Genomic DNA, 12104 nt, shown 5'->3' with positions numbered 1-12104 from the left:
GGATATAAAGGGTTAAAGTCTTCGCCCTGATCGGATGGAAACAAGGGTACAATGCCAAACAAATCACAAAGGGACTTTTATTGTTCCCGCATGACAAGAGTCATCCCGAGCCACGTTTGTTTAATGTTACAACATCGTAAAACGCGGCGCTAATGTACACAGAGAGTGACCTTTGTATAACCGAGACTGCAAGTGTCTCCGAGTAGGTGACAACCCCAACTGCACGACATTTCTTTGCTCCGTGTACAATAAACAGTTTGCTATTTTTAATGAAATATCAGTTTCACCTTGTTTTTAATCCAGCATCTCAGTGCTGATCTCCTGCCGCCTCTTTGCAGCCACTTCCTGTCTACGTGCACTCCAGCGATGGCTGCCATGGCATTTCTCAGGGCGGGGTTTCCTGATGGTGACAACGCTGGACCGTGTCTGTGTAACGTGTGCTGAAATTACTACTTCTAGTCTCCATCAGAAGCTGGTGTGACAGGGTGACAACGAAGGAGCACAACTAGGAGACAGGGACAGGGCGTTGTCATCCTATAAAAGGACATGCACGGCATTTCTCAGGGCGGGTTTCCTGATGGGAGACAACAGTGGACCGTGTCTGTGTATTGTGTGTTGTGTGTTGAAATGGCTTCTTATAGTCTCCATCAGATGCCGGTGTGACAACGAAGGAGCACAACTAGGAGACGGGGACAGAGCGTGGTCACCCTATAACAGGATACGCACGGCATTTCTCAGGGCGGGTTTCCTGATGGTGACTAGAGTGGACCAGGTCTGTGTAATATGTAGTCTCTATCAGAAGCCCAGGTGACAACTAGGGATGCACCGATACCAGTAGCAAGGCCGATACGGGGTATTCGGCAAGAGCTTCCGGTATCAACAGCTGACTATGTCTGTGTAAGGCTGGGCACACACACCTTACAACCAGCGCAAGACTTTTGTCTTGCGCTGGTTGTAAGGTACTTAAAAAAAACGTACGATCTTCCTATCTTGCATAGGCAGATAGTACTTGCGATGATCGCAAGCCACGCCCCCTGAGGGGCGGGCTTTCCTATGACCGCAATGCCGAACGGGCAGTGTGCGCTTGCGCACACCGGCCCGTACGGCTGTTGTCGTACGGACATGCCACAAACCCGCCGAACATCGTACGATGCTTGGCGGGTTTTCAAACATGTCCGTAAGTTCAAAGTCGTGCGACCTTACAGTAGTAGAGGTCGCACGGCTTCCACACACCTTACGATAATCCTACGATGGCGGGATTTCCCGCGATTATCGTACGATTATCGTAAGGTGTGTGGGGACCTTTAAACAGCTGCTTGAAATCTCCCGTCAGAAGCCCATGTGGAAGGGTGACAACGCTGGAGCACAATTGGGAGATGGGGACAGAACGTTGTCACCCTAAAACAGGAAGTGCATTAATAAAAAGGAAGGACAGGATCACCAGAAAATACTTTGACAGCTGCAGATTTACAAAATAATGAAACATGACTTTTAAAATGAAGCATGTAGCAGAATTTATTTTGGGTTGGTTTTTGGCGGCGGGTCATGGTAAGAAATATGCAGCTGAAGTTTAAGACGATATATTTGTTTAATATCTGGGGCCAGTTTTGCTTTGATAATGAAACAAAATCCAGAAATATTAATTCCCCCGGACACACCACCAAGTACCTGCAATATGTACAGATTTACTAACACGTGACAAGACCGGGTTGCGGCATTCAGGTTTATTTGACCTTCATTCGGTCATTAAGGGGTTAAACAATCGGCTTCCCGAATTTCGGGCAGAGATCTCCTATTTTGGGAATACGTTCTAGTTATTTTTTTGGCATCGATGGATCAATTGTGTCCCGGCCCAGCTCGGCGTCCCTGGTGCTCATTGACAGACAGCTGCTCCCGACCATCTGTTGCCGAGACAGCTGCGGGAGCGACATTGACGAAGGATTAACCGGCTGCAAGCCAGACAGAATCTGATCACCGACAGCTCGGAGGATACCCGAGAAACCTGTCCACCTGGAGTATGATCCCAGACACTGTCCCATATACACATGCACTATAGTGCCAAAAGTATTGGGACGCCTTTACACGCACATGAACTCTAATGGCATCCCAGTCTTAGTCCGTAGGGTTCAGTGTTGGGTTGGCTCCGCCCTTTGCCGCTATAACAGCTCCGCCTCTTCTGGGAAGGTGTCCACAAGGTTTAGGAGTGCGTCTATGGGAATGTTGGACCATTTGTGAGGTCAGGTACTGATGTTGGGGGAGGGGCTCGCAGTCTCCGCCTCTAATTCATCCCAAAGGTGTTCTATGGGGTTGAGGTCAGGACTCTGTGCGGCCAGTCACGTTCCTCCCCCCCAAACTCCCCCATCCATGTCTTTATGGAGCTTGCTTTGTGCACTGGTGAGCAGTCATGTTGGAACAGGGAGGGGCCGTCCCCAAACTCCTCCCACAAAGTTGGGAGCGTGAAATTGTCCAAAATGTCTTGGTGTGCTGTTGCCTTAAGAGTTCCCTTCACTAGAACTAAGGGGCGGAGCCCAAGCCCCAAAAAACAACCCCCCCTTCCCCATAATCCCCCCTCCACCAAACTTTACACTTGGCACAATGCAGTCAGGCAAGTACCGTTCTCCTGGCAACCGCCAAACCCAGACACGCCCATCGGATTGGCAGACAGAGAAGCGTGATTGGTCCCTCCAGAGAACACGTCTCCTCTTCTCTAGAGTCCAGTGGCGGCGCGCTTTACACCGCGGCATCCCGCGCTTTGCATTGCACTTGGTGATGTGCGGCTTGGATGCAGCTGCCCGGCCATGGAAACCCGTTCCATGAAGCTCTCTACGCACTGTTGTTGTGCCAATCTGAAGGCAGCATGGAGTTTGGAGGTCTGTAGCTATGGACTCTGCAGACAGTTGGCGACTTCTGCGCGCTTCAGCATGCGCTGACCCCGCTCTGTCATGTGACGTGGCCTACCACTTCCTGGCTGAGTTGCTGTTGTTCCCAGTTGCTTCCACTTTGTTATAATCCCAGTAACACGTGACCGCGCAATATTTAGTAGCCGGGAAATGTCACGGAACACCTGAATCCAATGATTTGGAGGGGGAGGGCCCAATACTTTTGGCAGCATAGTGTACATTCTGCAGTTTTCATTTCTGACCTCCCCAACACTCCTCAGAACACGGCCTGGATCGGTCAGAACAATGGAAGGTGAACACTTAGCATACACATCCATAGTCATCACCGGAGCTTACTCGAGTGTAACATTCTTGCAGGTCATGTAGTGGAATGAATACACTGACAGGATCACTTTGCACTGGCGGTTTCCTTGTATCATTAGTATGCTCGTCCATTGAAACAGAAACTGCGTGAGCTCAGCAGATACAGAAACAATTAGCTTATCCCTTACACACCATACACAGGAACATACCCTGTTTCCCTGAAAATAAGACCTACCCCGAAAGTAAGACCTAGTTTGCTGGTAGCATGTGAGGGGGAACTTGCAGGAGAGATGGTATCAGCCTGCAGGACATACTGTATTAAGGGGATGACAAGGGACTCCCACCAGCCAGCGCAGTGACAGGGAGCACTCCAGTACCATACTTCACCAACTGCTGTCCCCCTAAAGGCACTGCTTAATGTAATGGTACTGTAATGTGTACCGGTAAATGGTACCGTACTTTACCGCGCTGTCCACTGTCTGATGTCCCCACTGCTGCAACGCTGGTACCACTGTCCCTGGTGGCAAAGGAAGCCGGCGCTGTAGAAAGCAAGGCTGCGGCGGGGGAGGGAGCAGAGCTGCATTGGCCGATACTTCTTCTATAGCGCCAGTTACTGTGACAGGCGGAGTGATACCAGAAAACTTTAGATTGTTGTACATTTTGTTGCACATTTAAAAAAAAAAAAAGACATCCCCTGAAAATAAGACCTAGTAGGGTTTTTGAGGGCTAAAAAAAATATAAGACAGTGTCTTATTTTCGGGGAAACACGGTATGAACAATGTATGAGAGGTGCTGGAGGTTCGAAGGGCCCCAAAACACAGCACAAGCATACCAGAGAACAAACACACCCCAAAAATGAAATGATACAAATGTTATATCAAAGAAGAAGAATTCCTGACAGATCTCCAGAATAATTGTATCGCATAACTGCAGTATGCAACAATGCGGCTCAATATACAACATATACATACCGTTTGTAAAAGAAATGTTTAGCAGAGCAATCAGTTGGGACAGGAAGTCCGGAGAGCCTGCATTTTGGATCACCCAAATACCTGCCTGGCAGGTCCTCCTTAAAGAGCTCCAGGCAAAGAAAAAAAATTACCCCTTGCAGTCGAGCTATCTCGGCACTTCAAGGGTTAAGTGCTCATTTTGTCCAGGGGGGGGGGTCAAATATAGCAGTTTTACTCGCTTGATACCGGCTCCCACGGAGATCAGTGCTCACCTCTCTTCCCCAGATATGGAATGTCCCTCGTTGTACTCCCGTCTAATGCAAGTCAATGGACCTGAATGAAACGCGATGATGATGTCGGTGGTTCTTAGGCCACAGGAACGCAGGGGAGAAGCAGCTGTGGGGACTGGTCTAGCCGCCTGGAGGGAGCCAATGGGACTGAGGACCAGGTAAGTAAAACCGCTTTGAGCCCCAAAATTAGCACTTAACCGTGGGGTGTAACCCATCAGCAAGGGTACGTTTTGTTTTTTTGCTCAGAGTTCTTCTTTAAAGGGTTTGTTCTCCTTTAAATCACCTTTCCAAAAACAGAGCTACGCATTACAGCATCTGTAGTATATTGAAAAGCAGACTTCAGGTTTTTTTGTTTAAAAAGATGCTTTATTTCCAAGGTGTACCTGTGGGCCGTGCACGGCCTCTCCTCAGCTTGTGTGCAAAACCTATAGTGAATGAGCAACCCGCCCAGTTCTAATTGGCTGTTGGATGCGCAATCCCCATCAACAGAGGAAGGAGTGCTTTGGCTTGCCAACCTAATCATACGCACTGCGCTCTCTCCCTCTCTGTCACAGCAGCGGCTGAGCTCAGTATTGTGTGACGAGAGTGATAGCCAATCACAGTGATCACTAGTAAAAATGACTCTTTCCCCCACCCCCCCAAACCCCCCCCTCCCCTCTGTATGCAGGCAGCACATCGAACAGTTGCTTAGTCCTTGCAGCACTGGGGTCCCCGGTTCTAATCCCAGCCAGGACACTATGTCCAAGGAGTTTACATGTTCTCGTTGTGCTTGCATGGGTTTCCTCTCACACTCCAGAGTCATGCTAGTAGGTCAATTGGCACCTATATAAATCAGCCCTGTATGTATGCACGTGTGATAGGGACCTTAGATTGTAAGCTCCTTGAGGGCAGGGACTGATGTGAATGTGCACTGAGTTGTGTAAATTGTCTGCTCCTGTATTAAATAATGATATTTAAATGATCATAAATAATAAAATTTGTCTCTGTGAGGGAGAAGAGATTCAATGTATTCCTTCTAGAGATACATTGTATGTATGTTGTCTCCTGTGCTTGTGATGTCACCGCTCCCAATGTAGAGAGCCCAGTAGCCACTTATAAAATGCAATACTGGAAGGAACAAACAAAGTCAATACAAACAGATCTTGTGGGTGTGTGAAGTGCTCGGGATTAGCATTACGTGTCTACAATACACAGCAGTTTCTATAGGCACCAATATCCCCCAGAGCATGGCAGCTAATCCACAACTCCCGGCTCTGCTCCAGCTAATCCGGGGTCATTCTTAAAACACAAGTATGGAGAGCTGAGAGATTCACCAAGAATGTCAATTGTTTACAAGAGCAGGCGTGGGCCCGCAATTACACGGCACGGCTATCAACGCGTCTGACCGTCCTCACTGCCTAGCAACATCAACACACCGCCATCCAAAAAAGACTTTCTCCAATTCTACACAGCGACAGGATTGGCATTCCGTAACCTCAGGCTGAAATTTACAGCATTCCGCGATCCATCCCTCATCCAGTATCGTAACACAGCAGAAAGCAAAATATAGGGGAGAACTTTTGTTGGAAAAACGGAATAGATTTGGGGTGGGGGGATGAGCGGAACTGAGAGTTTTCTCTTCCCTGAAATATCATACGTTTGTCGCAAAACATCACCGTTTTGGTGAAACGCACGAGGGCCCATTCACACTTGTGCATTGTGGCAACATACACTAACACGGGTGTTCCCACAACACATGGCAATGCACGCGCTGTATGTACAGTGCGATGCCATTCAGTATGAATAGGACCCCAACACAGTAGGGAGGAGGATCACTTCAAAGAACACTTAAGTAAAAATTAGGGATGCAGAGTACAAGTAACAATAATTCTTTTTCCGGTACTCGCCGATACCAAATACCGAGTACCGGAAGTCCCATTCAGGAAGCCAGGCGGCGTGTGATGACTTGCCACCTGGCTTCCCGATTAGCAGGGAAGCCGTCCCCATGCTTCTCGTCACTATGTGATGAGAAAGCATGGAGCCGGCTTTCTGGCCAATCAGGAAGCCGGCAGCCTGTAATGACGTGCTGCACGGCTTTTTGATACAGGAAGTATCCGGCTAGGCATCGGAGCATTTGGGCGAGTACGAGTACTCGCCCAAATACTCGGTATCGGTGCATCCCTAGTAAAAATAATCAATGCAAACGTCTCCATAAAAGAAAAAATTCTGCACTGAAGCCGATAAAAAACATTGCAAAACGCAAATCAGTAGATCGCAGGTGCAATACTCGTGTTCCTACAGACTCTTCCTCCCATCCATGTTACTGAATGTCCCATATCCAGATATGGACAGGAGGAAGAGCCTGCAGGAACCAGAGAATTGCAGGACGAATGAATGGACTACAGCCGTAGTTACATCCTGCACTTGTATTCCATTGAGAACCAAGGGTGGGCACACACCTTACAACCAGCGCAAGACTTTTGTCTTGCGCTGGTTGTAAGGTACTTAAAAAAACGTACGACCTGCCTATCTTGGACAGGCAGATCGTACTTGCGATGATCGCAAGCCGCGCCCCCCTGAGGGGCGGGCTTCTGATGACTGCAATGCCGAACGGGCAGTGTGCGCTTGCGCACACCGGCCCGTCCGGCTTTTATCGTACGAACATGCTACACACCCGCCGAACATCGTATGATGCTCGACGGGCGACATGTTCGTAAGATAAATGTCGTGCGACCTTACAGTGTAGAGGTCGCACGGCTTCCACACACCTTACGATAATCGTATGATCGCGGGATTTTCTGTGATTATCGTACGATTATCGCAAGGTGTGTGGGGACCTTAAAAGTCCATCTGCCAAGGTAGTTTTTCCATTAACTGATCTGTGAATGGAAGATGCAACTGTGTGGGCGGAGCCATGCACAGCCACGCCATATTCAAAATACAGCAGCAGCCTGTGGGGAGTAGAACCCCACGATTTAAATGTGGAGAGGGGGTGGGGACTGATGTGATAATGTTTTAGGTTATACCTTAAATATGGGTGTATAATAAAACATGGCCCAAAGGGTACGCCTAGTCTTTAAAATCCGCTTTCAGGTTGTTTTTTTGGTGGTGAGGACAATTCTCAGACCAGGGTTGGGCAAACTCTGGCCCTTCAGCTGTTGCGGAACTACAAATCCCATGAGGCCTTGCAAGATTCTCACAGGCATGACTCCCAGAGAAATATGCATGATGGGATGTGTATTGTCACCACAACTGGAGTTTGTCCACCCGTTTTAGGCTCCATTCACACCCGAGCGGCTCACCGCGGCTGTTCGGCTTCGCGCGGATCCCCTCCAAAAACACAAAACCCATTGCACTTCAATGTGCATCGTTCACATCATTGCGGGGACCGTGTGGCACAAAACCCTGCGGCCCCCGAAATAGTGCAAGTGCTATAATCCAGCGGATTAAATAGCCGTGAACGAGCGGCATCCGTGCGGATTAAAAACATTAGCTTTTTTGTCCCGCACGGTCTTCCACACGGAAAACCGTGCAGGAACTGCAAATGCTATGTGCGAATGCAGCCTTAGACAGGATAACAGACACTGGCACTCCAAGTAATGAATCAATGGCGTCTGTTTATTGACGCATGAAACATAGCACAATGCATCAAAAAGCAACGTTTGCCTGATGAAGATCCCCTTCATCAGGCAAAATTTCATTTGCAGTTCCCGCACGGTTTTATGTTATCCTATGTTTATGTTATCCTGCGATTATAGACGGTTGCCATCCGTCGACTGCCACAGCACCGGTCTTTTATAAGGAACAGTGGTTTTGAGTGCAATGGGTTCATGGACTGCAGCCTTAGACAGTCATCACCAAGATAGGTGTCCCCGTTGGATGATTTGCTTTCACTTCCTGTCCTTCTGACCACTATCAAATTTTGGATTTCCCCTCCTGCTCTTCAGGATGAATCTCCCCAGTGAGGACACAGACATCAATAAATAACTTGATAAGAAACCTACAAATTTGCATTGTTGGACGTGAAATCCGGGCGTTCAGCCTAATTAATCGCACAAAGCAATCAGCGAAAGTGGATCAATATCAATAATACATGTGTCCCCGGGGGCCCCATCCTGAACCGGCTCCTACGCAAACACAGCTGCTCCCAATAAGTTCACAATTAACCCCTCCGACCCCCAGTTTCCTCCACTTAACATGAAAGATGCTGAATGGGAAGGGAGGGACTCCCATCACGCGGACATTTCCTGATCCTCGGATCATTGGGGTGGTACAGAATGGAAAAATAAAAAAAGGGGAATATAAAGGAAGTCGAGGTGCCCACGGCATCCTAAAACAAGGGGCATGGCGGCCAAAAAAATGGAAAAAACACAGATATCTGATCAGACTCGGCATCGCTCAGCAGTGTTATCGGAGCAAAGCACGCCGCTTAGCGCTATTTATATAGAAATTGGCAAAATAATGTGATTTCAGGAGAACAGCCATCGCTGTGGGGAAAAGATAACTCACCTCTGTCAGGCACAGGTGAGGGAATTCTAAAAATTGAGGGCGTGGTCAGTTCATTTGCTGAGCTTGTTTGAGCCAAGAAAACAAAATATAAAGCTTTGTTCCCAGGATTGTGTTGTACGTAAAGCCGAGCACACCGGCTACACGCGTTACCATCGGGATCACAGACATAGATCAGAACTCTACAATAATAGCGAACCACAAAAAAATCCAATATATCTGTATAAAGTAGAGAAAGTTACTGGAGTGAGGTCACTCTAGGGTGGAAGGAGACTGTTTACCAAAGCGATTCTTTAGGCCCAAATATTTTGTGACACATTCAATGCGTTTATAAATACAAATGTGGCAAATTACCAATATTTAATAATAGTATACAAAGGCAAAATATAAAACACAAGCCAATCATAAACAAAGGAGGATCTACAAGTCCAAATGTTCAGCAGCAGGATCATTGTTCAGAAGAGCTCCATCTTTTATCATTAAAAAATCAGTCTGTGAGCTCCAAACAGTGACTGTAAAAAAGGCTGCGATGATGTCATCAGTCTGCTGCAGGCAGTAGGAAGCAGTGATTAGACTGCAACATTGTCAGGTCTATTCACTAAAGGGTGAAGAGTTTGGAGAAGGCAGTACAGAGAAGTGAACAATCTAGGACAACATAGCTGAACTGGTAAGGGAGCTGAATGTTTCCAGTTCAGCGATGTTGGGCTAGATAGTTCACTTCTCTGTACTGCCTTCTCCAAACTCTTCACCCTTTAGAGAATAGACCTGTGCCTAGCAAGTCACAAGGTTAGAGGCTACAGCAGGGCACAGGAACCGGGATTTACATGGTTGTGTCATCTCTGAGCCGACATCTCAGTCCAGGAAGTAGATGGTGACCCCGGATGATGCCTGAACAAAGATGGCTCTGCATTGTCAGGGGGAGTCATGTGATCTCTGTGAGAGGGAATAAATACCTGGAAGTGATAGACACGTAACTCGGCATGCATGGATTTAACACAAAAAACTATACATCTGCTGTTGGGTTCACTTTAAAAAAGGAGAACTATGGGGTCAGTGTTTTTCCCCATAGTTCTCCTGTAACGGGAGGACACAAACTAGCGTCCTCCCGTTACCCTAAGCTCAGTATACCGCGAGCTACAGCTCGCGGTATACTGAGACTTCACGGCAGAGAGCCGTGACAGGATCGAAAGGTGAGCGAACCCGGTATGTGTTCGCTCACCTCTCGATCTACTGAGCCGACCTGTGACAGTCTCATTGTCACAGGTCGGCTAGAACTATGAGGTGAGTGGGAATCACTCACCTCAAAGTGTGTGACAATGTTTCTAAGTGACAAGAACTCGGACACATTGTGTTAGTTTATGAATATCGCGGCAAGAAAGGAAATAAATCTCAATCCCGAAATTGCTGAGCCAGCAAAACAGTGAAATTCTTTTCAGAGGGAACAGCTCAGCGCGCCGTGCAGACACCCACCCCACACAGCAGATGTCCAGACCCGGCCCACTGCAATGTGTATATATATATACAGTGGTGCAAAAAAGTATTTAGTCAGCCACCAATTGTGCAAGTTCTCCCACTTAAAAAGATGAGAGAGGCCTGTAATTTTATATATTATATATATATATATATACACATATACATACATCCACACACAACTCCGAGTGAGAGCAGCAAGATCAAAGCACAGGGTTCTGTGTACCTACAAGGGGCACCTGAAAGGGTTAATTATAATAAGCCGATGTGTCTGTCTGTCTCCACAGTGATATGAAGAGCCAGGAAGGCGATTCCCTGAGGTCCTCTGTACTGTTTACTACAAGAGAGAATCTCCTGATAATGAAGCCCGATCATCTCCGAGGATTCTTGATGTCAATGACCGGCTAGACTTCTATAGGAACAGGTTATGTACCAACACTACAAGATCAGTGACCATCATTGAACCACCGGATTGGATCTTAGGAACGATTGACGTGACAGCGCCTGGAAATGACCATCAATGAAAGCTTTCCCAATTTCAAAAATGATCAAAATGTGCAACAATTTTTAAATGCTGTAAACCCCAAATCTATTTTTCAGCATGTTTGTCCCCGAGTCTCACTATACACAGAAAATCAATTTAGGGTGAATTGGTTGTAAAACAGATTGGACATAGAAGCACCACACAGGTCAATGTTCCTTTTACAAATGTATTCCAATGCAAGGTCAGATTGAAGATTAAATGAGGATGCCAACGCATTTTGGGGATCCAGCATCACTCCCTTAACAATAGGAGACAATGTATGCGTTTTAAATATCACCAACAGTCCATTCTTCATTTAGTTCAGCACAGAGCTCATCAGCTGGTTGAGCGGCTCTGGGGATCCCAGGACTATAGAAGAATGCTGAACCTACATGGGAGGAGGGTCACGGAGACTTTCTGACCATTGTCTTAGTAACAGCATCCTGCAGTCCACTGTACAGCAGAGCTCATACTAAGAAAGGAAGAAGCAGCGCAAGGAGCCAATCTGTTGGGCGGCAGTGCAAGGAGCAAGCTGATAGGAGGAGAGAGCAGAATGAAAGAAATTAGCTCATCAGTCTACTGCTTCTCCTTTCACTGTCCAATCACAAGCTGGGAGAGGGACAAGAACTCTTAGTGTTTCTTAACTGCAGCAGAGAAAAATCAGGTCCCCTCCCCTGCCAGACGGGACTGTTTGTCAGAGCTGTGTAAATCACATGGCTAAATGAACACAACTACAAATCCTATGGTGGGTATATATATATATTACACACACATATAGTATATGCATTTTATCTGTGTATTTAGCGGTTTGCCTGGGGCTCACCTTTATATCATAGTCACAGTCCAGGGGAGGACAAGATACAACAGAGCGTGACCGCACTAGTACATCCTGCCCCGGTGTTTACTCTGTGACCGCATTGTTCATCCTCCTCATCCTGAGCACACAAACACCTATTTTCCACTTTCAATTACTCGTGTCGGTAGATGAATACAGTTCGCTACAACAGGACAGTTCGTCACTTTATAAACACGGCAACATACATAATGGCATCTGTCAGCGTGTGGTGACAAGAGGGATGGCGGTGACACGGGAGCTGCGGCGATATTTGTTCTGCTTCCATGTAATACGGACAAGTGGCTGCAAGTTTCCAGAATAAACAGATTTTGTGTGATTAGAGAAACA

At 47.3% G+C, this 12104-nt stretch overlaps 1 protein-coding gene across 1 annotated transcript in view; it reads right to left on the bottom strand.

Annotated features, from left to right (window-relative positions):
- The window catches only part of CCDC88C (coiled-coil domain containing 88C), a 99470-nt gene that overhangs the window by 66587 nt on the left and 20779 nt on the right, over positions 1–12104 (bottom strand). The gene's annotated exons all lie outside the window — the stretch shown is intronic.

Source organism: Nanorana parkeri, unplaced genomic scaffold (genome assembly GCF_000935625.1).
Source record: "Nanorana parkeri isolate BGI_ZX_2015 unplaced genomic scaffold, ASM93562v1 scaffold344, whole genome shotgun sequence".
NCBI lineage: Eukaryota > Metazoa > Chordata > Amphibia > Anura > Dicroglossidae > Nanorana > Nanorana parkeri.
This window is presented reverse-complemented; position numbering and strand designations above follow the sequence as displayed.